This window comes from Oryctolagus cuniculus, chromosome 3, assembly GCF_051225735.1.
Source record: "Oryctolagus cuniculus isolate XC-2025 breed Fujian yellow rabbit chromosome 3, ASM5122573v1, whole genome shotgun sequence".
NCBI lineage: Eukaryota > Metazoa > Chordata > Mammalia > Lagomorpha > Leporidae > Oryctolagus > Oryctolagus cuniculus.
This window is the reverse complement of record NC_142869.1, coordinates 23,604,480-23,632,461: the sequence shown is the minus strand read 5'-3', so window position 1 is coordinate 23,632,461 and position 27,982 is coordinate 23,604,480. Positions and strand designations below refer to the sequence as shown.

At 40.4% G+C, this 27,982-nt stretch overlaps 1 long non-coding RNA gene across 2 annotated transcripts; it reads right to left on the bottom strand.

Annotated features, from left to right (window-relative positions):
• LOC149127284 (uncharacterized) lies at positions 1–27,982 on the bottom strand. Of its 2 annotated transcripts, none has more exons than XR_016231172.1 (2): positions 27,846–27,982; positions 1–359 (listed from the first exon to the last, which is right to left on the bottom strand). It is a non-coding gene; the product is annotated as an uncharacterized LOC149127284 (long non-coding RNA). The 2 variants fall into 2 exon arrangements; XR_016231171.1 differs by lacking the exon at positions 1–359 and adding an exon at positions 24,152–24,540 and having other exon boundaries at positions 27,846–27,972.

Sequence of the window (27,982 nt, the reverse complement as noted above, 5' to 3'; positions counted from 1 at the left end):
TTTTTTTAAATGATTTATTTATTTTTATTTGAAAGGCAGAGTTACAGAGAGGCAGAGGCAGAGTGAGTGAGTGAGGTCTTCAATCCGCTGCTTCACTCCCCAAATGGCCACAACAGCCGGATGCTGATCTGAAGCCAGGATCCAGGAGCTTCCTCCAGGTCTCCCACGAGGGTACAGGTGCCCAAGCACTTGGGCCATCCTCCACTGTTTTCCCAGGCCATAGCAGAGAGCTGGATTTGAAGTGGAGAAGCCAGGACTAGAACCAGTGCCCATATGGTATGCTGGCACTGCAGGCTGCAGCTTCACCCACTATGCCACAGTGCCAGCCCCAGGATTTATCTTTAAAAGCATCATAGTATCTGCAAATTTAGAATATTAAAAGTGTGAAACATTTGGCAACATTTAACTTGAAAGGAAAAAAAGACAAATAAGATATGTTGTGTTCCACAACATGCATTATTAAAATCCTACAGGTAATTCTGGTCTCTTGATGAAGCTACGTGTATTAGATATTCTGAAAAATGCATTAAAGGGATTTTCTATTAGATGTGGAAGTAGAGAATTCACTTCCTGGGGAGATAAACTAAGTTGATTACAGATATTGAGTAGTTATTCTGCAGAGTCCGCAGAGTTTTGAGCCAATGCTTCCCCTCCTCCCAACTAGCTCAAAATCTTCACAATGGGTTGAAGGAAGCATTAGAGAGGCCGCATAATGGAATGGTTACTTCTGCTGGGTGAAAGTGAGGATGGTCCAGGGGAAGGTAATGTTTGATTTGCTCTTGGAGATGAACAGGACTTCAACAGGCAGCGATGCAGGCAGGGGACAACCTCAGACAGGAAGAACACCCCAAGCCAAGCCAGAGGCTTGAAATCATGGTGTAGATGTTTAAAGGCTTGTGAGACTGTCACACATAAAGCCATTTACACAACCGAGTGGACCAACTGCCAGCATGCTTCTGCAAAACATTCTAATTTTACTTGGGTTTGCATAATGACAAAGTGATTCATTAGTTCCTATTACACACTGCAATTTCAAAACAATTGAACACTGAGAGCCCTTTCTTAATTATGAAAGTTCATAAAAAGGGGAACTTAACCCAAATCCACTTTTTCTATTCAGCAAGTATGTGACCACAATAGATACTTGACCACCCTGTACAAACTCCCATTCAGTCTTGCTTGTACACGATTAATAGTAAGATAAGAACATCTCTGCCTTATACGTACAGGGGCTGCTCATATGCACACTATGACTTATTATACAGATTAACATAGACCTCAAAGCAAATTATGCCTGACAGGGCATAAACAAATACTATTGTCAAGAGCACAATTCAGGTGAAATTCAGTTGAAGAAAATGAAAAATGCAAAAATAACTGACTTTCAAAACGGTTATGTTTGAAGACAATTGTTTTGCATTGATTGCACCTGGCTTCACCCACACATTGAGTTTTAAAGTGGAACTTAGCTTACCAAATGTACTTTCACATAGGACAACTCTTCATGTGTAAATCAGAGCAACCCAAGGGTTGCTTGCTGGCCAGAAACAGAGTTGAAAAGGGGATTCTTGTAAGAATATTGTACAGGTCACCAAAATAGTAGAGAATGTTGGAAACAGAGATCAAAAAATTCATCCCCTTTACTCCCAAAGAGGAGTTTATTTCCTGGATATCAGGAACTGGTGGAAACTACCTCTGCTGATCATTCTTCTCATGTTTCACTCGGCTTAGCTTCGGAGTTGCAGGGTAGAAGGAAAGCTTTGGGAAAGTTGCCCAGAGAAAACCAAGCACCTTGAAATACAGTCCCATGGAGGATACACAGACTCATCTCTTATCAAAGAGGGTGGAGTAGGTGTTGAATGTCTGGGAACATCCACCAGGCCCCATGTGGGCCTGTTAGATTCACATTTGTTGGTTAGTTGATGTTTCAATGTGATGCATTTACACACTGAACAATATACTTGCCCTATCCACAACTACCAGTGTAAGTTTTATCTGGACACGAGTTTTTATAACTACATTTTTCCTATATTTAATCAATAGTCATGTTATACTAATTTAAATATGTCCACAAAACGCAGAAATCTTTTTAGATTGTTAAAAGTTTAAAACAGAAAAGGCTAATAAAGACTTTTGGTCTTTGGTGCCAAACATTCCATTAAACATATTTTTTCATATAAATTATTCAATTACATAGTTGAGCCCTGTGAAAATATATCTCAACTCGCCTGTGAAATTTTTGTAGCATCTTTATAAGGAATCTATAATACACACAATATGTTGTCTTTTTCCTTAGAAAATAAATGAATTCTTTGGCACATGCAACTGGTCCAAATTAGAATGAGTTCAACTACAAATATCTAAAAATGATTCTCTCTCTATGCTTCGATAATAATAATAATAATAATAATAATAATAATAAAGCAAGTGAGCATTTAGTCTAACAGTTAAGACACTTGTGTCTCACACTGGAATGCCTGAGTTTGAATTCCAGCTCTGGTTCCCAGCTCCAGTTTCTGTGTCAATGCAGACACTGGGAGGCAGTGACAATGGCTCAAATAATTGGGTTTCTGTCACTCACATGGAAGATGTGGATTACCTTACTGGTGACTGGCTTCATCCTGGCCCCAGCCCAGACCTGTTCATTGTAGGCATTTGGGGAGTGGACCAGCAAAGGGAAGTCTGTGTGTGTGTCTGTCTCTTTCTCTCTCTCTTTTCTCCCTTTGTTCCTCTTTCTATTCCTCCCTTCCTTTCTCTCTCCCTCCCTCTTCCCTTCCTGACTCTCATATACAACAAAGAAATGAATAAACAAATAAATATGTTTGATAAAAAAATACAATTTTTTAAAACTATTCAGAGGAGCACATAAGAGACAAAGAGTTATTCTGAGAATGCAGAAATAAAGAGGTGCCAAAGGCATGGGGTTTAAAATCCAAGGCAGCAATGTTGCTGGGAGGGAGGTGCAGGGGCCTAGATCAGGTTGGGAATGGGCCCTACACATGCATTCAAGGACAAGACATGAGAGTTGGGGCTGTGCAAAGAGGACAGTTGCAGCTGAGACCTCTGCATAAAACTGAGACCCCCAAGAACAGGACCCCACACACTAGGGGAAGTCTACCTCCCAGCCCCGGGAAACAGCAGTGAGGCTTGTCTCAGGCCCAAGAGCAAGGCAGGGGAAGGACAGTTTCCCAGGAGAAAATGAAGCTCCAATGCCAGGCCAAACCCAGGCTTGGAGACTGAATTTACGTTTTCCTGGTGGCAGGGGATTTCCCCAGTTGAACCTCACATAGACATTGTGCCTGGGCTCCTTTCCCAGGAGACCTTGAAGAAGCACACGCCAAACTTCTCCAGAAGGATACTCTCCACTGGGAATGGCACGAGGATTCTCCCAGAAGAAAATATATCTGCTAACTAGCAAGCTTCAACTCACAGTTATCTATAATATATGAAATGAGAATCTGAAAGTTCCCTCAGAATGTTTAGGAAGTAAAGCAAGTATTGCTTCCAAATAATTTTCACTATCTAAAAGATAAGAAAAGTACTTTATGTGCCTAAATAGAGATTAAAACCCATGACGGAAGAATAAAACAGTATGTCAAAAGAGCATGCACAATTTTTAAAAGAACCAAATAGAAGTGTGTAAATAAAATATACCTAAAAATTCAATGGGTTAGTAAAGCAGCAGACAGGATGTTGATGAAGGGAAAATTAACTAACTGGAAGAAAAACGTAAGGATATAATTATGAATGTAGTATCTGGAATTGAAAAAAATTACACAAATCCTTACATTGAAGGAGGTACACAAAAAAGCCAGAAGAGGAAAAATATGAATAAATCAATGATTAGCTGCATCAAAAAAAAAAAAAAACCTGTGAAACATCAAAAAGAGAAAAGCTTAAAACCCATGAAAAAGACATAAGTCCTAAAGAGGGACAATTGGACCAATTGGACTTAAAACAGAGTTTTCAACACAACAAAAACCACAGAAGAAAATTAACCATCTTCTGGGTGAAGATAACTAAGTTTCAATCTAGAATTCTTTACTATGCCAAACTGTCATTACCAACAAAAAAATGTCTTTGTGGAAGGAAAGGAAACTGAATGGAAGAGAGAATGGCAGCAAGAGGGCTATTAAGCAGGAAGTTGGGAAATTGTGTGTAAATCTAAATAGACACGGAGCGTGAAAAAACTCCACTTCATTTTGAGGACTTTAAAATAAGGTAAACCTTAAATGGCAGATGTGGAAAATATTATTTGCATTCAAAATGTGGTAACTTCTTTTTCTTGCTCCTGGGGCTTAGCTCTATAAGATATAACTCAAGTTATGTGTTAACAGTGCACTGGCAACCCTAAAACAGCAAAGAGTAGAACCAGAATGCAAAAGAACATGAAATTCTTAAATCAGCATAACGGAAAAGTACAAATTTTTAAAAATTAGTTAATTCAACCAAAAACATGGGAAGACAATAAAAATATAAGATCATTTTTAAATCAAAGGTATAATATATCCTAGGTATATTATCCTAGTCATATCTGTACATTAGGAAATGTATTCCAGAGAAAATAAAGAGATTATAAAGTGTTGTATAGGGGCTGGTGCTATGGTGCAGCGGGTTAGTGCCTTGGCCTGAAGCGCCAGCATCCCATATGGGTGCCGGGTTCTAGTCCCGGCTGCTCCTCTTCCAATCCAGCTCTCTGCTGTGGCCTGGGAAAGCAGTGGAAGACGGCCCAAGTCCTTGGACCCCTATACCCATGTGGGAGGCCCAGAGGAAGCTCCTTGCTCCTGGCTTCAGATCTGCACAGCCCGGCCATTGCGACTGGTTGGGGAGTGAACCATCGGATGGAAGACCTCTCTCTCTCTGCCTCTCCTCTCTCTGTGTGTAATTCTGACTTTCAAATAAATAAATCAATCTTTAAAAAATAGTTGTATAAAAATGGAGTGCACTTTGACTATGACCTTGTCTAAATAAGATCGAAGTCGGAGAACTCAAAAGGCTTCCATAGCCTTGGCAACTCATGACTAGAGCCTAGGGAGATTACTAACACCATAAACAAGAATGTCAAATTGTTAAGTCAACAACAGGAGTCACTGTGTACTTACTCCTCATGTGGGATCTCTGTCCTTAATGTGTTGTCCAATGTGATTAATGCTATAACTAGTACTGAAACACTATTTTACACTTTATGTTCTGTGTGGGTGCAAACTGATGAAATCTTTACTTAATATATACTAAATCGATTTTCTGTATATAAAGATAATTGAAAATGCATCTTGACATGAATGGAATGGGAGAGGGAGCAGGAGATAGGAGGGGTGCAGTGGGAGGTAAGTTATGGGGGAGGGAAAAGCCATTGTAATCCATAAACTGTACTTTGGAAATTTATATCTACTCAATAAAAGTTTAAAAAAATGGAGTGCAAGTAATCACCCATTTAAACAGACCCTCTATGGTTGAATCAAAAATACACAGATGAAATAATCAGGTTGAGTGCTTCTGACAGGAGACACACTCAGAACATAATAAAAACAACAGGCAGAAAATAAGGAATAATAAATTTCAGGAAAATGTTATAAAAGATCTAGTAGAATATTGATATTCACAGTAGACAAAACATATTCCAGATGCTTTGAAAAATAACAAAGTCTTTCCTAATGTGAAAAAGAATAATTTTCCAGTAAAATAGCAATCCTAAAAAACGCATGCTTTTGCCCACCAGTATGCCTCTAAAAGATACAAACCAAAAGTTAAAATACAGGGAGCAATTGATCAAAATGACAACCATTAATGGGAGGTGGGCATTGTGGTCCAGTGGGTTAATATGCCACTTGGGATGCTCGTGCGCCACACTGGAGGGCCTACTTCAGTCCTGCCTCTGCTTCTGATCTAGCTTCCTGCTAGTGTGCACTGTGGGAGGCAGCAGATGGTGGCTCAAGTACTTGGGTCCCTGCCACCCATGTGAGAGCCCCAGGATCAAGCTCCTGGCTCCTGGCTTCAGTCTGGCCCCACCCATGCTGCCGCAGGTTTTTGGGGAGTGAACCAGTACCATCTATCTTCCTCAACATTAGCTTTTTTTTTTTTTTTTTTTTTTTTTTCAGGCAGAGTGGACAGTGAGAGAGAGGACAGTGAGAGAGAGAGAGAGAGAGAGAGAGAGAGAGAAAGGTCTTCCTTTACCGTTGGTTCACCCTCCAATGGCCACCGCCGCTGGCACGCTGCGGCCAGCACACCGTGCTGATCCAATGGCAGGAGCCAGGTACTTCTCCTGGTCTCCCATGGGGTGCAGGGCCCAAGCACTTGGGCCATCCTCCACTGCACTCCCGGGCCACAGCAGAGAGCTGGCCTGGAAGAGGGGCAACCAGGACAGAATCCAGCACCCCGACCGGGACTAGAACCCGGTGTGCTGGAGCCGCGAGGCAGAGGATTAGCCTAGTGAGCCGCGGCGCCGGCCTCAACATTAGTTTTTAAAACTGTGTGATCGTAGATATATAAATGACTATCATATTACTTTCTACATTCTTAGACTCATAATTATTCTAAATTTCAAATAAAGTTGCTTATTCTGCTTTACACAAATGTTATTTGTACCTTAATCAATGGAGAATCTGATGAAGATTTCTTTGTCTTTGTACTTGCTTCTACACGTTTTTCCCCTGAGTGCTATAGACAGCAACCTAAACAAAATGCTTCTAATGTTGAGATTTCACTAGAGGCTCCATCCTGGTCTCTGAGGTCATCTTCATGTCTGTCAAAACTACTTCTGCAGAGCTCATCATTTGAAAAGAAAGCAGAGTGCAAAAATCTCCCACATGGAAGTCCATCCTGAGGGCTAGCCTTGTGATTGGCCATATTTCTATATAAACCCATTTAAAAATATTTTATTAAACATTTCTATTATTAAAGCAAAATCTAAGTCCAGCTCTCTGATGTGGCCCAGGAGTGCAATGGAGGATGGCCCAAGTCCTTGGGCCCTGCACCCGCATGGCCGACCGACCGCAGTGGCCATTTGGGTGGTGAACCAACGGTAAAGGAAGACCTTTCTCTCTCTCTCTCTCTCTCTCTCACTGTCTAACTCTGCCTGTCAAAAAAATAAAATAAAATTTTAAAAAAGCAAAATGTACCTTTGAAACATCCTCTCTTTTAAAGTGTATATTTAAAGCAGTTGTCCTGAGGTAGATGTTTGTTGCAGCGGTTGACACTGCTTGAGATACCACAAACCTTACTGGGATACCCAGACGCCTGGGTTTGAGACTCCGGATTCTGGATTCCTGTTGGTGTGCATTCTGGGAAGCAACAGGTGATGGCTCAAAGAGTTCAGTCCCTGTTTTCCACATGGAAGATCTGGATTGAGTTCTGGGCTCCTGACTTCAGGCTGGCCACACCCTGTTTGTTGGAGGCATTTGAGGAGTGAACAAGTAGATAGACGATATGCTCTCTCTCTCTCTCTCTTCCCCCTTTCAAAGGAAGGAAGGAAGGAAGGAAGGAAGGAAGGAAGGAAGGAAGGAAGGAAGGGAGGGAGGAAGGAAGGGAGGAAGGAAATAGTCATTCTAAGAAAAATCGGTAACTCCCTAATTATCTGCTAACCAAATCTTGGTAAATCCTCTGACTGTCTTTTTCACTTTCACCAGTTAAATCCTCAGTGTTTCTTCCTATCAAAATTTTACACCATCTTGTCAAATTTAAGTAATGTGTACCCTCTTCTTGGAGAAAAAATTATTCTCACAAGCCCCATCATGTTGACTAATTACTTTTACTAAAATATTACTTAAATACATATACATATGTAAAACTATATATAAAGTCATTATGTCAAACAACTGTAACAGCAAAACAAATTTGCCAATTATAAATAAAACTATCAAACCAACGTAGTTCAAATTAATAAGTTTAATTTAATATGAGGATGTATGTTGCTGCGTTAAAATTATATTACAGTTAAAAACAAGTAGCTTCCTGGGGAGTTCAGCCAGTGGAAAGCACATATTAGAGAGCTGTGAGAGGGGAGACGTGAATGTGTATGCTACCCCCCTTTCCTGGTTCTAGCCTGGCGGTTGATTAATATACCAAGCAGTTAGGTTAGTATACTGGCTCCTGCTGGCCGCTTCCACTGTGGTTACTGATCACATCCAGTGGACCTGGTTTCCTAATTCAGCTAACGTTATCTCCTCCTTCAATTCTTCGTAGTGGTTTATGCTTCCACTAATGCCTGCACTGCCTCTCCATCCAACATATCTTTCTTTTTTTTAACTTTTATTTAATGAATATAAATTTCCAAAGTACAGTTTATGAATTACAATGGCTTTTCCCCCCAATAAGTTCTTTTTTTTATTTAATAAATGTGAATTTACAAAGTGCAACTTTTGTATTGTTGTGGCTCCCCCCCCAACCTCCCTCCCTCCCGCGGCCCTCCCCTCTCCCACTCCCTCTCTCATCCCGCCCTTCATCGAGTTTCATTTTCAATCACCTTCATATACAGAAGATCAACTTAGTATACACTAAGCAAGGATTTCAACAGGCTGCACTCACACAACTGCACAAGGTATAGGGCAATGTTCGATTAGTAGTCCGACATATCTTTCAAAATCATTATTTTATTAGTTACTCATATTAAATCCCATTTATTAAACTACCTGGTACAAGATCTCTGCTCCTGACTACAGTGGATACAGAGAAAGCATAAATTGATTGAGAGAGTTAAAAATCAATGGGTGGTACTCAGATTTCTTGCTTTGCCCTCTTGTTTTGATGCCAATTATTGTATGAATTTCCCTCTTTTTATCTACTTCAGAGTACACAAAATAAACCCAAAGAAAGAATTCCCAAAAAGGGTATGCTTCTAGTTTATATAAAAACCATTTCTCTTTCCCCCCAAACCCTGTGGCTACATCCATAATCAGAAAAGAGTCAACAGGACAAAGCTTATACCACAAACAGGAAGCACTAACATGAACAATTTCTGTCTTCAGATTCCAATTTGAGGAAAGTGGCCAAGAAATCCCAGACATCTCATCCCCCTAACTCCCAAAGCAACCAATAACTTTAAAGAGAAATCCAGACATTTTCTCCCTTTGGAAAATGGTGAACAAATTGAGGTAACCATATGATTCATTGACGTTTTCTTTTTCTGAGTGTACTCCCCAGACAGAGAGAGGAGGAGTTTTAGGATAGAAGATACATCTTCAAGGAATCAAGAAGAGAGTGATTTCTGATAGAAGGACCAGTATTTCTTCTTTCTGACACCAAGCTCCTTACTTTCTCAACTGTAGCTTTAAAGTTACATAAGTACCACCTGCTACTTTCGTCAATTTCAAGGGCATAGATACTCAATGTGTTGCGAGAAGAATGCTTTCTCCAAATAGTCAGACAGAAAAATAACTGGCTTATTTAATGTCTAATGTTTGGCACAGAAATGAACAGATACAGGGCATTCCTTGACCACAACCCCTTCAGCAAAATATGGAAAGTATCAGTTTTGAGGGCACTTTTGAAAAATGCTGCTGTCGGCCGGCACCGCAGCTCACTAGGCTAATCCTCTGCCTGTGGCACTGGCACCCCGGGGTTCTAGTCCCGGTTGGGGCGCCAGTTCTGTCCCGGTTGCCCCTCTTCCAGGCCAGCTCTCTGCTGTGGTCTGGGAAGGCAGTGGAGGATGGCCCAAGTGCTTGGGCCCTGCACCCACATGGGAGACCAGGAGGAAGCACCTGGCTCCTGGCTTCAGAGCAGCACAGCGCACTGTCCAGAGCAGCCATTTGGGGGGTAAACCAACGGAAGGAAGACCTTTCTCTCTGTCTCTCTCTCTCTCACTGTCTAACTCTGCCTGTCAAAAAAAAAAAAAAAATGCTGCTGCCACGCAACAATTAAACCAGAATCTCTAGTGGGAATCTTTGGGGATGAGTCTCAGGCACTAATGTTTTTAAAAATTTCTCTTTGTTCCAACAAGGATCAAAGCCCGATAGCCAGTGGCCTCAGCCAAGGATTAGGAGTCAACAGTATATGACCTGCCTATCTCTGAAAATAAGCTTCCATTTGCATATTTGATACAAGGAAAATCAATTATAGGTTTATTGATCTGATTTGTTAAATTCAGTTCTCTCAAGTGTTTGCCCATTTTCCTCCCCCTCCCTTTTTTTTCTTGAATGACATTGACATAATACTAGAGCTGCAGTGAACTTAGGATATTGTTTTGCTTGCCATTTGATGAGAGAAGTAATAGAGAAAAAGGAGTGCAATATCTTTTAGGAGCAGAAGGGATACTGATTGTGGTGACATTTGCCAGAATCCCCTAATGGCTGCCCTGTGTAACTTTCACCTCGAATGTGACTTTCACAGGACCATGTATCAAATTCACTGTCCATTGGCCATCCATGTTAGAGCTCCCCTTTCTCAATATCTGCAGACTGTTCTGACATGATATTAAACACAACCTGTGTATCCTTGTCACATTAGGAAAAGCCTGCTGCACATTCTCCAGAGCTCAAGGCTTTTACAGGCCTGAAATCTTATCACCCGTGATAGCACAGCACATTGTATATACGTATTTTCCCATGACACTTCTGTTCTTTCCGTTGCAAAGAATAGACAATGGCTTAGCCCAGGGGTGCTCTAAACATTCTTGACAGCACACCTAATAGAAGTTTAAATAGGAGTTTAATATTTTCTCCATGACCCGATGGATCATCTTGCATCCCTCCTGAGGTGCTTAAACCAAACCCCAGAGACCATTGACCTTGTCTACAGTCTAACAGGCCTGGAAAAGAATTACTGCTCTTGTGATTTGCATTGCCCCTGAATACAAACACCATATCTGAACTTCTCACTGAGGGTTATTCAACATAGCACAGCAGTGAGTAGCTAATTCTTCACTATCATCCATAAGTTACTTCATGAATGATTCTAATGAAATTTGAGCTAGAACCAAATGTTTCCTGTTATCAGGGTAGGCCTCCAGACTTTCCTTGGTTTCAGTCTGATCTCCTGAACAATTTTGTCAATTTGTTTTTTGATCTGCACACAAGCATTGCCATAATTGTCCCAGTGGCCACTCCGAACCAAAAAAGTCACACTCAAGCTATCTTACTCAAGTGATTCATTCTTAAGAAGAAAGCTCCAGGACAACCCTGGCCATGGTTTTAAGGCATGATTTCTCTCTATGATAAGTAGGTATAAAATACAACATGTTATCAGTGAGGTGTAATTTATAAAACAGACGTAAGTATAGCAAGGTCTTTGGCAAGTGAACTGATTCTGACAAGACAGACACAGAAAGATTTCATCAGGGTCATTAAGGAGGGGAAATGAGCCAAAAAAACGAGCAAGTGCAGGGATTGGAATCACGGCAGTTAAAGACCATGTGGCTCGATGTTGGTTTTGCAGCTGTGGAAGCTGTTCCACCCAAAGTCATGTAAAATGCCAGAGCTGAAAATAGGTGTGTAGACTCTTAGATCACTGTTCTTTATAGTCTATAATGCAATCGCTCCCATAATTGCTTACCTCCCATCCTCTTTTCTATTGGTCTTAGACAAGAGTCCAAGACACTTCTTCAGTTGCCTTTAGAATCATCCTTACTTCATAAAGACCCATGCCTCCCATGGTGGTGCCTCTTTGTTCCCTTCCTGTTTTCTCCCCAAAGGAGAAGGCTCTGTATTCCCAACTGCAGGGTTCCCATCTGTCTCCTTGGAGAGTCCTTTTATCATTGCAATGTGTGGGCTGCCTGTCTCTAAAAATAAAATTTCATTTATTTGTTTGGGACAAGGAAAATCAATTAGGACACAGTTCTCACTGTGGAGGTTTTCTCAGACAATATTTTAACTGATTCCCAAGTTCTGTTTTGAAAGCCTCTTAACCACAAAAGCACAGAATTGTGGAGATTCATAGGACCGCTGAACTCATCCAGTGTGCTTCTTCACCATTTTATAGTCGTGAAATGCTTTGACAATTTGATGACAGCTATCAAAACTCTCTCAAGAATAGAAGTATGCATACTAGAACATATACATACAAAATTTATGCCCTCAAAAAAACTGTATGTAATATTGCTCACTGACCGGGGGGAGTCCCCGGATCCCTGGGTTTGATCCTCATTTTAATTGACTGAGAAAGAAACTAAATCCCTAAGTAAAAATAATTTTCTGGGCACAGAGCTGGTTAGTAGAAGAAATGCTACTAGAATACAGGTCTCTTTTTCTGAGACTGTAGGTTTACTATTTCATGAGAAAGGTGACCACATGATACATCACCTAACCCTGGACTTAACTGAAATTGAAAAGGTAGGCTCTTTATAATTAAACTAAGACTATAGATATAAACAGGTACACCTTGGGGCAAAACAGAACATATTGTTTCTCCAGTCACACCACTTTGAACCTTCATACTTTTTCTATACCTGAAAGCCAAAACCTCCCCAAGAAAAAAGAAAATGTGAATTTGTTGAGGTGGACATTTGACCCAGCATTTAAGGCACTGCTTGGAACAGCCACATCCCATATCAGAGTGCCTGGGTTTAAGTCCCACTGCACCAAGGGTGACAGCAGGTGATGGCTAAGTAGTTGAGTTCCTGGCTCCTGGCTTTGGCCTGGCCCAGCCACAACTATTGCAGATGTTTTGGGAGTGAATCAGCAAGTGGATTCTCTCTCTGTATACTTGCCCAATAAATAAAAATAATAATTTTTTAAACATCAACTTGGAATAGAGCTCCTGAATCTTTATTCTGCAGCATTTTGAAAAGACCAAGTTTCTGCCCTTTTATCTGAATTTTCATTAAATGCATATCATATATCTCATGAATATGACATATAAAGAGAATTATTATAACACTTTATAGCATCAAGATTTAAGTTGAGACCTCCCAAAGGGCATCTCAATCAATTTTAGGTTTTATCAGCAACACAGTAGAGGATGTCAGAACTTTCTCTTTGTATTCTTTGTAAAGTCAGCTTTACTCCAGAGGTTTGACCACTTCAGCCTGACTGTGAAGAAAAAGGATAAGAAAAATTGATTCCATTGCAAAGAGCCTCCCAAATATTCATACCAGCATCAACAGGCATTATCACTAGCAGTAAGTATATTCCAAAAGACCCCAAGCTTCCAAGACTTCCTCTGCTCAAACAACACCCATTGGTTGGTTTTCTTTTGAAGTGTTAAGCACCTGTGTACACTGGTCTCCTTATTCTTGGAATGTTAATGTCAACACTTTAGTAAAGAATCTGTTTCTCAACTTAGTAACACTTTAGTTCCCCTGGCAGGGCATCCAGCTACATTACTACAGTCTATCTTGGAGTCCCAGAGCAGTGGCCCTTACTGGCCAAATGTTAAAACAATAGACAGGGTCGGCACCGCGGCTCACTAGGCTAATCCTCCGCCTGCGGTGCCGGCACACTGGGTTCTAGTCCCGGTCGGGGCACCGGATTCTTTTCCGGTTGCTCCTCTTCCAGTCCAGCTCTCTGCTATGGCCCGGGAAGGGAGTGGAGGATGGCCCAGGTGTTTGAGTCCTGCACCCACATGGGAGACCAGGAAGAAGTACCCGGCTCCTGGCTTTGGATTGGCCAGCGCACCGGCCCTGGCAGCCATTTGGGGGGTGAACCAAAGGAAAAAGGAAGACCTTTCTCTGTCTCTCTCTCACTGTCTAACTCTGCCTGTCCAAAAAAAAAAAATATATATATATATATATATATATATATACACAAAACATTCCAGAGGCTCCCATCCTTGAATTCCTCTCCTGGAGATTCTGATTCATGGTTGGAACTAGACATGATTGTTTTTTCCAAATCTTTTCAGGTATTTCTAATGTAAGGATTGAGAAATACAGTCTTAAAGAAAAACAGGTGGACATTTCAGAGGCAGTGCCTAGTGGCTTCCTCCCTTCCCCTTAAAACTGGGGAAGTGCACTGGGACTTAATGCTGGCTTAAAGAGGGATGAGCTACCAGGATGGGGAAGATGGCTTAAAAAGCTAACATGCACTCCTAGTAGCCTAGTTGTCCAGGAGGTAGGCACGCCTATCTTGTTTGTTTTGTTGTTGTTGAGTTTCTTGATCTCTTTATATATCCTGGTTATTGATCCTTTATCAGTTGTATGCCTTGAAAATAATTTCTCCCATTCTGTCATTTGCCTCTTCACTTTGTTGAGGATTTCTTTTGCAGTGAAGAAGCTTCTCAATTTGATGTAATCCCATTTACCAATTGTGACTTTGCCTGTGCTTCTAGGGTCTTTTCCAAGAACTCTTTGCCTATGCTAATATCTTTCAGGGTTTCCCCAATGGTTTTTAATAATTTGATGGTATCGGGTCATAGATTAGGTCTTTAGTCCATTTTCAGTGGATTTTTGTGTAATGTGTAAGGTAGCGGTCTTGCTTCATACTTCTACATGTAGAAATCCAGTTTTGCCAGCACCATTTGTTGAAGAGACTGTTCTTGGTCCAGGGATTGATTTTAGTCCCTTTGTCAAAGATAAGTTGGTTGTAGATGGTTGGATTGATCTCTGTCATTTCTATTTTGTTTGCGTGGTCTATCTATCTATTTTTATATCAGTACCAGGCTATTTTGATTATAACTGCCCTGTAGTGTATGTCTTGAAATTTGGTACTGTGATGACTCCAGCTTTGTTTTTGTTGTATAAGATTGCTTTAGCTTTGGGGTCTCCTGTGTTTACACATAAATTTCAACATCATTTTTTCTATACCTGAGAAGAATGTCCTTGGTGTTTTGATTGGCATCCCGTTGAATGTGTAAATTGCTTTTGGTAGTAGGACATTTTGATTATATTGGGTTTTTTTTTTCCTGCTTTTCTTTTTTTTAACTTTTATTGAAAAAACATAAATTTTCAAAGTACAACTTTTGGATTATAGTGGCTTTCCCCCGCCCATAACCTCCATCTCACCCACAACTGTCCCATCTCCCACTCCCTCTCCCATCCCAGTCACATCAAAATTCATTTTCAATGAATCTTGATGTGAATGGAAGGGGAGAGGGAGTGGGAAAGGGGAGGGTAGTGGGTGGGAGGGACGGTATGTGGGGGAAGCCATTGTAATCCATAAATCGTACTTTGGAAATTTATATTCATTAAATAAAAGTTAAAAAAAATTCATTTTCAATTATCTTTATATACAGAAGATCAATTTAGTATATTCTAAGTGAAGGTTTCAACAGTTTGAACCCACACAGAAACACTAAATGTAAAGTACTATTTGAGTACTAGTTATACCATTAATTCACATAGTACAACACATTAAGGACAGAGATCCTACATGGGGAGTAAGTGCACAGTGAACCCTGTTGTTGATTTAACAATTGACACTCTTATTTATGACGTCAGTAATCACCCTAGGCTCTTGTCATGAGCTGCCAAGGCTATGGAAGCCTTTTGAGTTCACCAACTCTGATCATATTTAGACAAGGTCATAGTTCTCTCCTCCCTTCAGAGAAAGGTACCTCCTTCTTTGATGACCCGTTCTTTCCACTGGGATCTCACTCACGGAGATCTTTCATTTAGGTCATGTATATTTTTGCCAGAGTGTCTTGGCTTTCCATGCCTGAAATACTCTCATGGGCTTTTCAGCTGGATCCACATGCCTTAAGGGCTGATTCTGAGGCCAGAGTGCTATTTAAGACATCTGCCATTCTATGGGTCTGCTGTGTATCTCACTTCCCATGTTGGATCATTCTCTCCATTTTTAATTCTATCAGTTAGTATTGGCAGACACTAGTCTTGTTTATGTGATCCCTTTGACACTTAATCTTATCATTATTGATCAATTGTGAAGTGAAACTGTTCACTTTGACTAGTGAGATGGCACTGGTACATGCCACCTTGATGGGATTGAATTGGAATCCCCTGGCTCGTTTCTAACTCTACCATTAAGGGTATGTCCAAGTGAGCATGTGCCAAACTGTACATCTCCTTCCTCTCTTATTCCCACTCTTATATTGATTCTTACAATCTATGAACATGGAAAATTTTCCTTTTTTTTGTATCTTCTATTTCTTTCTTTAATGCTTTGTAATTCTCTTTGAAGAGACACTTGACATCCCTGGTTAGATTTATTCCAAGGTATTTTTTTAGTAACTATGTGAATAGGATTGATCTTAGAAGTCATTTCTCAGCCATGGCATTGTCAGTGTATAAAAAGGTTATTGATTTTTGTGTGTTGATTTTATATATTGATACTTTACCAAACTCTTCTATGAGTGGCAATAGTCTCTCAGCCCTTTGTAGCCCATATATTTAGAATCATGTCATCTGCAAATAAGAATAGTTTGACTTCCTCCTTTCCAATTTGTATCCCTTTGATTTCTTTTTCTTGCCTAATGGCTCTGACTAAAACTTGCAGGACTATGTTTAATAGCAATGATGAGAGTGGACATCCTTGACTGGTTCTGTATCTTAGTGGGAATGCTTCCAACTTTTCCACACTCAATATGATGATGGCTGTGGATTTGTCATAAATTGCCTTTATTATGTTGAGGAATGTTCCTTGCATACCCAATTTGCTTAGCATTTTCATCATGAAAGGGTGTTGTATTTTATCAAATGCTTTCTCTGCCTCTGAGGACTTGTCTTGCGAGGATGGCACTGTAGGGTAGAGTGGGTGATGGTGTTCTTCAACAAGAAGCACCAGGGACAGACTTCAGTGAAAATGTCCATTTTATTAACGAGCATGTCCAGTTTTTAAAGGGCAGGCAGGGGGTGTAATTAATTCAGGGCAACACTAACAGACAGAACCAATACTGGAGCCAATATGCCTCTCCAATCAGCTTGAAGGTCACTTAACTAGGGTAGCTTACCAGGTGGGCCTGGGCCACACCCAGGAGCAGTTTACCTGATTGGCAGAAAGCAGGGGTGGGGAGAAATGTGCCTGGGGCTTCTGCCACCTGCCAGAAACCTAGCTGTGGGATGACCTCCTGGGAGGCATGGCCCGCCATGCCCTCTCATGCATGAGCAGGGCAGTCAATCTCAAGGGATTACCCACATGCTATTGAGAAAGTCGTATGATTTTTTCTTCAGTGTTAATGTCATGTATCATATTGATTGACTTGTAATTGTTGAACCTTTCCTGCATACCAGGGATAAATCCCACTTGTCTAAGTGAATGATCTTTCTGATGTGTTGTTGAATTCAATTGGCTAGTATTTTGGTGAGGATTTTTACATCTATGCTCATCACGGAAATTGGTCTGTAGTTCTCTTTCTCTGTTTTATCTTTTTCAGGTTTAAGAATTAAGGTGATGCTGGCTTCATAGAAAGAATTTGGGAGGGTTCCCTCCCTTTCAATTGTTTTGAATAGCTTGAGAAGAATTGGAGTTAGTTCTTTAACTATCTAGTAGAATTTAGCAGCAAGGCTGTCCAGTCCTGGGCATTTCTTTGCTGAGAGGGTCTTTATTACTGATTCAATTTCTGTCTTGCTTATGGGCATATTTAGATTTTCTGTGTCTTCATGGCTCAATTTATGTAGGTTGTATATGTTCATTTCTTTTTTTTTAACTTTTATTTAATGAATATAAATTTACAAAGTACAGAATATGGATTACAATGGCTTCCCCCCCCATAACGGCCCTCCCACCTGCAACCTTCCCCTTTCCCACTCCCCCTCCCCTTCCATTCACATCAAGATTCATTTTCGATTCTCTTTATATACAGAAGATCAGTTTAGCATACATTAAGTAAAGATTTCAACAGTTTGCTCCCACACAGAAACATAAAGTGAAAAATACTGTTTGAGTACTAGTTATAGCATTAAATCACAATGTACAGCACATTAAAGACAGAGATCCTACATGAGGAGTAAGTGCACAGTGACTCCTGTTGTTGACTTAACAAATTGACACTCTTGTTTATGGCCTCAGGAATCACCCTAGGCACTTGTCATGAACTGCCAAGGCTATGGAAGCCCCCTGAGTTCACCAACTCTGATCATATTTAGACAAGGCCAAGGTCAAAGTGGAAGTTCTCTCCTCCCTTCAGAGAAAGGTACCTCTTTCTTTGATGACCTATTCTTTCCACTGGGATCTCACTCGCAGAGATCTTTCATTTAGGTTTTTTTTTTTTCCCCAGAGTGTCTTGGCTTTCCATGCCTGAAATACTCTCATGAGCTTTTCAGACAGATCTGCATGCCTTAAGGGCTGATTCTGAGGCCAGAGTGCTGTTTAGGACATCTGCCATTCTATGGGTCTGCTGTGTATCTCACTTCCCATGTTGGATCATTCTCTCCCTTTTTTATTCTATCAGTTAGTATTTGCAGACACTATTCTTGTTTATGTGATCCCTTTGACTCTTAGTCCTAACATTATGATCAATTGTGAACAGAAATTGATCACTGGGACTAGTGAGATGGCACTGGTACATGCCACCTTGATGGGATTGAATTCGAATCCCCTGGTATGTTTCTAACTCTACCGTTTGAGGTAAGTCAGCTTGAGCATGTCCCGAATTGCACATCTCTTCCCTCTCTTATTCCCACTCATATTTAACAGGGATCACTTTTCAGTTAAGTTTCAGCACTTAAGAAGAATTGTGTATTGATTACAGTATTCAACCAAAAGTATTAAGTAGAACAAACAAAAAAAAATACTAAGAGGGATAACATATTAAGTTGTTCATCAACAGTGTGGGCGAGGGCTGATCAAGTCACCGTTTCTCATAGTGTCCATTTCACTTTAACAGGTTTCCTTTTTTGTGCTCAGTTGGTTGTCACCTGTCAGGGAGAACAAGTGGTATTTGTCCCTTTGGGACTGGCTTATTTCACTCAGCATAATGTTTTCCAAATTCCTAATAGGGATCACTTTTCAGTTAAAATTTAAACACCTAAGAATAATTGTGTGTTAATTACAGAGTTCAACCAATGGTACTAGAATAAAAAAATACTAAAATGGATAAAGTATTACATTGTACATCAACCGTCAGGACAAGAACTGATCAAGTCACTGTTTCTCATAGTGTCCATTTCACTTCAACAAGTTTCCCCTTTGGTGCTCAGTTAGTTATGTATATGTTCATTTCTTGTAGGTTTTTTTGGCTTGTCTGTTGTTACATTCCTTTTTGTCTCTAATATTATTAATATGGTCTTCTCTCTTTTTTTGTTTAGTTAGGCCAATGATGTTTCAATTTTGTTTATTTTTTAATAAACCAGCTTTTTGCTTTGCTGATCTTTTGTAAGTTTTGTTTGTTTGTTTAGATTTTGTTTATTTCTTCTCTAATTGTAACGTTTTCTTTTCTCCTAATAGTTTTGGATTTGGTTTGCTGTTGTTTTTCTTGGTCCTTGAGATGTATTGATAGCTCATTTATTTGGTGCCTTTCCAATTTATTCATGTAGGGATCAATAGCTATAAACTTTCCTCTTAAAACTGCTTTTATTGTATCCCATAAGTTTTGATATGTTTTGTTGTCATCTTCATTTCTTTCCAGAAATTTTTCATTTCTCTTTTGAGTCCTTCAATGATCCACTGTTAATTCAGGAGTATGTTGCTAAGTTTCCATGTGTTTGCATATGTTCCAGAGATTTATGAGTTGTTGATTTCCAGCTTCATTCCGTTGTGGTCTAGGAGGATGCATGGTATGATTTTGATTTTTTTGAATTTGTTGAGACTTCCTTTATTATCTAGCATATGGTCAATTCTAGAGAAAGTTCCATGCACTAGTGAGAAGAATGTGTATTCTACAACTGTAGGATGGCAAGTTCTGTAGATATCTGTTAAGTCCATTTGATCTATAGTGTCGATTAACTGTTGTTTCTTTGCTGATTTTCTGTCTAGTTGATCTGCCCATTGCTGAAAGTGGGGTATTGAAGTCTCCCATTACTATTGTATTTGAGTGTATGTCTCCCTTTAGATCTATTAGCATTTCTATTAAATAGCTAGGTGCCCTGTAATTAGGTGCATATATGTTTATAATACTCACATCTTCTTGTTGTATTGATCCCTTAATCATTACATAGTGCACTTCTTTGTCTCTTTTAACAATTTGTGTTAAAGTCTATTTTTTATGATATTAGGATGGCTGCAAAGGCTCTTTTTTGGTTTCTGTTAGCATGGGATATCTTTTCACATCCTTTCACTTTCAGTCTGCGAGTTTCTTTCTTGGCGATATGTGTTTCTTGCAGGCAGCAAATAGATGAGTTTTGTTTTTCAATCCATTCAGCCAGTCTGTGTCTTTTAACTGGAGAGTAGAGACCATTTGCAAAAGATGACTATTGATAAGTAGTGACTTTGCCTTGCCATTTTTCCATAAATATCCCTATTTTTTATCTTGTATTTCCTTTGTTCTTTTACTTGGAAATTTTTGTCTTCACCTTCTTTCATAGTGATGACCATATTTCTGTGTTTCTATATGTAGCACATCCTTAAGCATCTTTTGTCAGGCAGGATGGGTGGTGACAAATTTTTTTCAATTTCTGTTTGTTATGGAAGGTCTTTATTTCACCTTCATTCATAAATGAGGTCTTTGCAGGGTAAAGTATTCTGGGTTGACTGTTTTTTCTCTTAAGACTTGGAATATATTTCGCCATTTTCTCCTAATCTGTAGGTTTTCTGATGAGATGTTCATTATGAGTCTAATTGGAGATCCTTTGAAAGTGATCTGGTGTTTCTTTCATGCACATTTTAGTATCTTTTCTTTATGTTTTACTGTGGAGAGTTTGACTACAACGTGTCACGGCAAAGATCTTTTCTGGTCATGTCTATTAGATGTTCTATGTGATTCCTGTACTTGGACGTCCCTCTCTTTCTCCAAATTGTTGTTATTTCACTAAAAAGGCCTTCTAATCCTTTTTCTCTTTCCACACCTTAAGAAACTCCTAGGACTAGTATGTTGTGTTGTTTGATAGTATCCTGTGGATCTCCAAGAGTGTTATTTAGCTATCTAATTTATTCTTGGTTTTGGTCTGATGTAAAATTTTCTGTGATTTGTCTTCTAAGTTGGAATTCTTTCTCCTGCTTCACTGTTGTTATGTCTTTCCACTGCATTTTTTATTTGTTCTATTGAATTCTTCATTTCCAAGATTTAATTTTTTATTTCTTTGCATGCATCTCATAAATACAACATTAGGAACACAAAGAAGAACCCAAGAATGATTCATCTTTTGTGAGCACTTAGATTTATTTATCACTTATGAGACATAAAAATATCCCACACTTAATATGCTAAAATGAAGTTATTCTTTGAGATCAAGTTTTACTACTAAGTCTCGTATTAAAACTGAGGACCGAGGCCCTGCATGGGAAGTTAGTTTACAGTGACTCCTGTTGTTAATTTAACAACTAACACTCTTGTGTATGATGTCAGTGATCACCCAAGGCTCTTAAGATGAGTTGCAGTACCATGACTTCCCTAAGTCCCAGCCACACCCTGAGCCCTCCCACACATCCACAGTGTTTTCCCTGTCCCAGCACACAAGCCTCCCATAGTCATGAGCACCCATCCCCCTGTCAGTTCTCCCCACTCAGACTCAAACATCTGCTCGTCTGATTGCTGGGCGCAAGGACATGAGCTGGTGCAGCTGTAACGTATGTCCAAAATGGTGCCCATTCTCTATCACCTTGTTACAGGATACTGGTTATAGGGTGGTCAGGGAGAGAGAAATCAGCATACCCCCCACTTTTTTCTCCTCTAGTTTGGCAAGCACACTGTCCCCCACAGGGCTTCAAGCCAGATTCCCACCAGTCTCTTCCCACAGCTTTATCTGCAGTGATTTGGGCTGCTGCAGATTGGTCTCACTTCACTCCAGAGCAGGTGCTGAGGTTCTTGGCCCCTGGGGTCCTAAGTTGTGTGTTCACACCCTACAAAGTGTAGGTCCACAGTGGCCCTCTAATTTGTGTGGAGTTTCTTCTGCTGTTTTTTCCCTAACTCCTCCCTGAGACTGCACTCTCTCCACTTTTTTAAAACTATCTTCTCTTAGACTAGAGCAGTAAGCTCCCTCCCTATTCCATCATCTTAAACAAATCTTCTTCATTTTCTAATATGCAGTTGGCTCACCCCACATTTTCCAGAATTGTTGGAGAATCCTATTTCAATCATTTCTTGTACATACATTTCTCTGCCTATACTCTTTGAACAGTATCTATATATCATAAACCTCAGGATTATGTAGCCCAAGAAAGCTGAGAAAAAACCTCTTTTCTTTCCCACTCCCCATGTTCATTCACAATGGCAAGAGCTGCTTCTTTCTGTTGCTCAGGCACTGCTATTCCAGCTGAATGGCAGGCATGCTCTTCATTGCCATCTTTGCTGATGTCTTCTGCACCAACTTGGAGTTGTCATTCTTTGTGCTTGGATCTTGCAAATTGTGGGGCATTGCCTTAGAAGATCCTAGTTTCAGCTTCATAACAATAAAGCCTCCTTCTTGTCTTCCTATTTCCAACAGTAAGTACTTCACCAGAAGACTGCATCTTTTTTCCTTTCTTTCCAACCATTGCCAAAATTCTGGTGTGATTTAGCTTGACTCCTTTCCCTGGACCATCTTGAAGTTAAACTAAGTAAATCATTACATATAGACTAGACACCACCATTGATAATCTACCTAAAGAAAGAATGTGTTGACAGAAGGACAATGTCAATATAGAAGGCCCCAGTGCTGTCAAGCTAACTTAGTAACATATGTATGTCTAGTTATGTCCAGGGAATAGATGGAGATTCTGAATCAAGGAACTGAGATATGCTTGTCTTTAAAGAGATATGCTCAGCTCAGAAGCAGGAGTAGTCCATCCCTACGTCCCATGTTCTAGTTGAAATCTTACTCAAATAGTTTCATCATCAAGGAAGTTAATATTTGCTCATTCAGCTTCCTAGGTACCTTGATGTGGAGAAAGTGATGATGGTGGTGGGAAGACATGTCAGAGACTATGATCTCTTAGAATGCATTTTCCCCTGTGAGTTAATAAACCAATGTTCTGGGTTTCCATGAACTTTATGCTATGGTTTGAATATGATTTCATTTCCAAATTCATGAAAGATTTTAAGCTCCTGAATCATAAGCTAATAACAGAGTGGAAACATAATCCAATTATTGTGTTTAAAAGGTGAGGCCTAGAGGAAGCTACTTAGGTCATTGGGGGCAAGTCTTTGAAAGGTATTTCCTTTGAGAGGATTGGTTATTATAGCCAGAGTTCGGACCCTATCTGCTCCCCATGCTTTTTGGCTCATTATAGTATCCTTGCTCCATAGGTGCTCCAATCTTCCATGGGCTTCTCACCAGGGCCAAAGCCTGCATCATTACATTTGGACTTTGAACTGCAAAATAAGCTTTTTCTCTTTATAAGTTATCTGCCTCAGGCATTTCACTATAGTAATGAAAAAACTGATTAATATATCAAATGAAGCCTGAATTATGCAAATCTATCCGCAAGTATGATATTTTCTAATGTTTTGTTTCTGTACTTGCAATAATCAAACTAAACGATCTTATGAGAGCTTTTCATAGTGAGCCAATTTGGCATTCCCCTGGAGGTACTTCTTACCATCTTCCATGTCTTCAGGGTTCAAGCTAAAACAAGTTAAAGTTAAAACTCCAGCAAGTTCAAGTTAAAACTCCAAGAAGTGGCTCTGTCCACTTCTTGGAACTTATGAGCAGATGAAGAGGACATCTTGTATACCAGTAACTACCTGGAGGTGGAGCACACAGAAAACCTGTTTTCTATAACATGGTCACTCAGAAGTCAAGACCTACCTGGCTGACTTACTTTGCAACCCAAGGACATCTCAAAATTTTGTGCATATCTTCTAGTGCCTGGGAGATGGCAGATACCCAACTGGCTGGGTATTGTGCATATTCTTTCCCTTAACGGACATCCCAGTAGTTCAGATTTAGAAACAGCTCAGCAATATCAATGTGCTATTGCAATATCAATGGACAAACGGGCCCAAATAAAATATTCATTCACACAGATAGTGCCCCAGGCTTCTTGGCCTTTGCGCTATACCAATTGGGGCCTGAATTTACTGGCAAAGGAAATTTGGCTACAAAGCAGTATTTGGCCCATTGGATAAAGAGTGCCCCAGTCTTAAAGAACTGACTAAAACTCTCAGGTCTGTGACCCCTAAGTTTAGCCAAGCTCCATGAGTGACTGACTCACTGTTCTCTATCATATCTAGTTCCTCATTTTGGACTTAGCTTTTACAAACAATGAAATCCTCCCAACATGAATAACACAGAGCAAGCCATTGACTTTGGTTATTTTTTTTAAATATTTATTTATTTATTTGAAAGTCAGAGTTACAGAAAGAGAGAGAGAGAGAGAGAGAGAGAGAGGTCTTCCATCTGATGGTTCACTCCACAATTGGCCTCAACAACTGGAGTGCACCGATCCGAAGCCAGGAGCCAGGAGCTTCTTCCAGGTCTCCCAAGTGGGAGCAGGAGCCCAAGGACTTGGAACATCTTCTACTGCTTTCCCAGGCCATAACAGAGAGCTGGAGCAGAAGTGGAACAGCTGGGACTTGAATGGGTGCCCATACGGGATGCTGGCGCCTCTGACTAGGGCATTAACCAACTGCGCCACAGTGCTGGCCCCTGTTATTGGTTTTTCATAAGCAAATTTTCAAATCACAAAATCTTTACTTCCAGACCTGAAGGACACAATAGATGCGTCCTCTGTTACTATGCTGTAGAGAAGAGCAATTCTACACATGGAAGATGAGGAAGCTTTTTAAAATTTTTCTTAATTGGTGCCTAAAAATTGTGCATATTTATGGGGTAGCATGTGATGTTTTGATGGGGACTGCGAGTGAGAAATAAAAGGGAACATTGCAAGATGGCAGATACAGAACATGCAAAAGTGTCATGCGTATTTCTCTGAACTTGCCTCATTCTTTTTACAAGTATTCTTCTTTAAACGACACTGTCTAAATGCCCCAGGAAGAATTTGTTCAGCTCTGTGGACACCTCTTCCAGTAAAAGGTGGGAGATGGTATTTACAAAGCCTGTCTGGGTCTTCTCTTAAAGAGAGAAAGTAGATGAAGAATCAGAAAATTCAGATGTCTTCAGGCTCTTTTTGAGGGAAAAGAGTCATTGAATGAGGGGTGCTATTTCTCTATGGTTGAGGGAAAAATTCCCAAAACTAAATGCTTTAAGATAACATTGATTATTGCATAATTTCTGATGATCAGGAATTAACAGTTTCTCTAGGTTTGCTGCTCCAGGACCTCCCACCACTTCCAGATGAGATATAGTCCAGGGCTGTGGTCATCTCAAGACACCACAAACAGGGGAAGGACACACCTCCAAAGTCATTCACTTGACTAAGAGCCAAACGAAGCTCCTCACAGGCTGCCACATGCTGGCCATTGGCTGTAGGCTACCACAGTTCCTTGCTACCTGGGACTCTCTAAAAAGAAGCTTGCTTCACCAGAGCAAACAAGCAAGCCAGAATCAGGGAGAGGAAGAAGAAGGGTGGGAGCAACACAGAAGTCACAGAAGCCCTTGATAGCCTGTGATGGCTAATTTTGAAGGTCAACTTAGCCACTGGCTACCCAGACATTTGTTCATTTTCCTGGGTGTTTCCATGAGATTGTTTTTGGATGAGATTCACATTTAAATTGGTAGAAAGAGTTAAACAGAGAGGGCCTCCTTCATGCAGATGGGCCCAGTCCATTCTGCTAGAGGCCTGTGTAGAACAAAATGTCTGACCCTCCTGTGAGTAAGATGGGACTCCCGCAGCCTGGCTGCCTTTGAATTGGTACATTGCCCTTCTCTTACTTTTGGTCTCAGACTGAAACATTGGCTCTTCCTGAATCTAAGAGTGTCATTCTTTGGGTGGGAGCAACACCATTGGCTCTCCTACATCTCCGGTTTCCAGACTCACCCTGCAGATCTAGGACTTCCCACCTCTATAATTATATGAACTAGTTACTTATAATAAATCTTTATGCACACACACAGAGTATATTACCCAGAAGCTGGAGCTATAAATATATATATTTGAAATTTCTTTACATACATTCTTTGGAATATACATTATTTTTAGTTATGAAGATCTTTGAAATATATGCATAATTTTTTGAAAATATACATTTCCTATGAACTTATTAAAAAGATTTACTCTTTTATTTGAAATGTAGAGTGACAGAAAAGGAGAGAGAAGGAGAGGGAATGAGAGAAGGAAGAGAGAGAAAGAGATCTTTTATACACTGGTTCATGCCCCAAATACCCGCGAAAGCCAGGATTTGGTCAGACTGAAGCTAGGATTCAGGAACTCCATCTGGGTCTCATGTATGGGTGGCAGGAACCCAATTACTTGGGCCTTTATCTGCTGCCTCCCAGGTGCATTAACAGAAACCTGTATTGTAAGTGGAGGAACTGGAACTCGAACCAGGCACTCCAACTTGTAATGCAAGCATCACAAGCAGTGGCTTAACCTGTTGTGCCACAACACCCACCTGTCTGTGAACCTTTTTAAAAACTCTTGTATATACACCTATCCTATGGATAAATGTTAGACTTACTATGCAAGGCCTCTGTTAGACTACATTATTAAGGCCATCATAGCAGACCATATCCTTGTAGAAAAGGAAGAAGATCACATCTTAAAAGAGAAGTCAGTCTGAAGATTACTCATTAGAGAAGGAGTCAGGAAAATGACATTACAAAAGCAGGCATTAGTCAAATAGGAAAGAGAATTCCAAGCCTTTCTTTGGATGTCCCTCTGAACTTTGAGTAGGCTTATTCAGCTTAGGGGCAATCCTTATCTAGGCTCACAGGGCTTGCAACACACAGACCCAGCCCTGAGCAAGACAAGAAGGCATCTAGCAAGATAGCTCCAATTGAAGAACCAGCCTTAATTTCCAAAGTAGATTTCTAGCCTTGTATTTCTCTTTCACTTGGTGTTTCTGTTAAAATTCTAGCCTTCAGTGATAATGTTTAAGGACATTTCTGTTGCACTGGAGGGAACCAAGGCACACTCTGGTCTGATGTGGGAGAAGAGACATGTCACATGAGGCCAGCATGATCCTGCCTGCAAGATGCTTGAGATAAGTTCTCGGTCCACACCCTTGGCTTTTCCTGGGGGACTGACTCCATTCCCTGATGTGAGTCCCAGTGGCCATGTCTATTTGATGATGAGAACTAGAGCTGATTGACTAAGGGGTGAATGCTAAGATGACGTCTGGTTAATCAGATTGTTTCCTCTGGCAGGATAGAGATTGAAACAACCACTGAGGTTCATAGTGCTGAGTCACAGAATAGCCTAAGGAAGGGCTAGATACTTCTGCAATTAAGGTTCTTACAGACTTTTTACTTCTTACTCTCCTGGGTCTTCATTTTAAAACTAATCACCTTCCTTGGGTGGGTGCTCAGCGCAGAGGTTAAGACACCACTTGCCATGACCATATCCCACACTGGAGTGGCTGAGTTCAAGTCCTAGCTCTGCTCCTGATTCCAGCTCCTTGTTATTGCACACCCTGGCAGGCAGCAGATGGTGACTGAAGCACTTGAGTTGTTGCCACCCACGTGGGAGATCCGGGTTGGGTTCAGGCTCCTGGCTTCAGTTTGGCCCTACCTCAGCTGTTGCTGGAACAGGGGGAGTGAATCAGCAGATGGAAGCTGTCTCTCTCAGTCTGTATATTTGTCTTCGTCTATCTCTACCTTTCAAATAAAATGAAAAGAAGCAAACAAAAAATTTTTAAACACGATAAAACTAGCACTTTCCCAGTAAATAAATAATTTTTATTTAAACTGGACAAAATCTGCTTCTCACCCTTTATGAAATGAGCCTTAATATATGGTGTCAGCACTCATTCCTTTTTGAGAGACTTCTCAAGAGCAAAGCAAATATAAGAATATGGAGTATGAGAATTAGAGCCAGTAAGCTTGAAATCTTTCCTGATACATAACTTGACCGCATAGTGATAGGTAAGAGCGATAGCAGTGTGCTTACCATGTGGCCAGGGCAGGTATCACAGGTCAGAGTGTGAGAGGGTCAGCCTCAGAGAGGAGAGCCATGCTGAACAAGCAGATGAGCACCAACAAGAAAACAAAACACAAAGCATTAAACAGGGCAGCTCTGACAGCTAT